We start from the raw sequence: 2,395 nt of genomic DNA on the forward strand, positions 1-2,395 counted from the left end.
GCCCACAAATGATTTAGATGGACGAAATTTTCTGCCGCCACGCCCACCTGTGTCAATGATTGGTGTAGAGGAGTGTCAAATACAGTGCGCCAGAAACATTGTGTACATTCCGCCTCTTAACCGACGTGATTGGTTGAAATGCTTCAACAACCCCACCCCTCGCTGTTCGTGATTGGCTTAGAAGTATGTCTACACCCATCAGTTACGATAGTTTCCTCGTGCATAGAAGAAAGCCAGCCCACGATGACATGCTATTGGCTCAGCTGTGCACCAACATAGAGCACACTTGGGCTAACAAAACAATGGTGAGAAAATACAGTGAAAAACATTAGGCTGCTGAACGAAGCGACTGCGTTAGGTTGTTTGTGCGCTACTGTCGTCCTAAACATTTCTATGAAAAGTTGCGAAAGTGCATGGAAAACATCACAAGGAGCAGGAACCACAATTATGTAAGCCATTGTGTATGATGGGGGAGTTCACCGCCACTAAAACAGCATTTCTTATCCTCTTGTTGTTTATAACACGTTAAGACTTTTATCTGACGAACACAAAAGAGTCTATAGGGAAAACTGGCAGGCATTAAATTCAGTGTTATGAGAGAATTGAGCATTTAGGGCAAGTTGCTGCTATTATTTATGCCTGTTTGTGTGTGTTTATCAGGGTAATACACGAAAACATGGACAGTGTCCAGTGTGAAATGGTCTTTGTTTTACACAAACGGCTAATGTAGCTTATATATATAGATATATATATATATCAACTACATTAGCCGTATATATATATATATATATATATATATATATATATATATATATATATATATATATATATATATATACACACACATATACAGGTAGCTGGTTCGAGCCTCGGCTGGGTCAGTTGGCGTTTCTGTGTGGAGTTTGCATGTTCTCCCTGTGTTCGCGTGGGTTTCCCCTGGGTGCTCATGGTTTCCCCCACAGTCCAAAGACATGTGGTACAGGTGAATTTGGAAATTGTCCATAGGGTATGTGTGTGATTGTGTGTGTGGATGTTTCCCAGAGATGGGTTGCGGCTGGAAGGGCATCTGTTGCGTAAAACGTGCTGGATAAGTTGGCGGTTCATTTCGCGGTGGCGACCCCAGATTAATAATAAAGGGACTAAGCCGAAAAGAAAATGAACAAATGAATGAATATATATATAGGGGAAATAACATGATAACCAATGTTTCCTGATAATACACAGAGGGTAAGGGTGCACAATATTGGAGAAATCTGGTATTTCAATATATAGTTTTTCTCTAATATATATTGCAATATGATTACAATTTCACCCGATGTCTCTATTTGGAAAGAATTCCTTAATTTAGATTGATTGGGATGAATTTGTACAGAAGTCAATCATGCATAAAATATAATAAATTAAACAGTGTATGCAAGCTTTCGATCCAATTATTGGCAATACGATAGTAAACTTTAGAATAATGGAAAACATGCAGACTCCATGGAGAACATGCAAACTCCACACAGAAACGAGGCTCGAACCAGTGATCTTCTTGCTGTGAGGCAAACATGCTACCCACTGCACCACTGTGCAGCCCACAAATCCAACATTAGTTCAATAATATTAATCTTTATTATAATTGATTATTATAGTTTGTTTATTAGAGTTGCTTTTGACATTGATGAGGACTTCGGAGCACAAAAACGGAACCTCGCACATTCCATTTCACTATTTTAAAAACATCAATAATTAATTAAATAAATAAAATACAATTAATAATATAAAAATAACTCTCAATCAACCATGTCTCATGCTGCAAAAGTAAATTTACAAGATTTTACTTTGTGGAGAAATAATGCAGACGACTGGAAAGGGGGAGGCATGTGACGCAATTACCATTTTGTCCTGATTGTTGTTTGACAATTATGAGAGAATTATTTTATTTTGGAGGTGATTAAATTATTGGTGCGGACATTTGAATAATTCTGGATAGTGGTGGGAACATGTCCGCTCCGTCTGTGCTAATTGACCCTTCGCTAAGCCACACCCAAAACCGCCACCCACCAATCGTGGCCTAGCAACCGTAGCTACGCGCAGGAGCTCTGTCAAGCTTTCGAGCGAGGGAAACAGGCCATAGCGTTGTGCATATGGATTGTGCAAATCTGACACCTGGTATCCTAAAAGTTTGGACAGGGTGGTGGAATGTTTTTCCTTTTCAAAACCTAAAACCCAAGAGGAGAAATGTCAGCGTGGATCAAGCTTTGTGAGGAGCGCTAAAGGAGCGGAGTTAAGTAGTTTTGTTTTGATATTCCTAACACATTCAGTGATAAACCGACGGCAATAACTCAGACACCTCTTACCCTAAACTGTGTTTCATACAAAAATATTCGATATTATGAGCACTGCCCTCGCC

Source organism: Danio aesculapii, chromosome 20 (assembly GCF_903798145.1).
Source record: "Danio aesculapii chromosome 20, fDanAes4.1, whole genome shotgun sequence".
In the NCBI taxonomy this organism is placed as follows: Eukaryota; Metazoa; Chordata; class Actinopteri; order Cypriniformes; family Danionidae; genus Danio; species Danio aesculapii.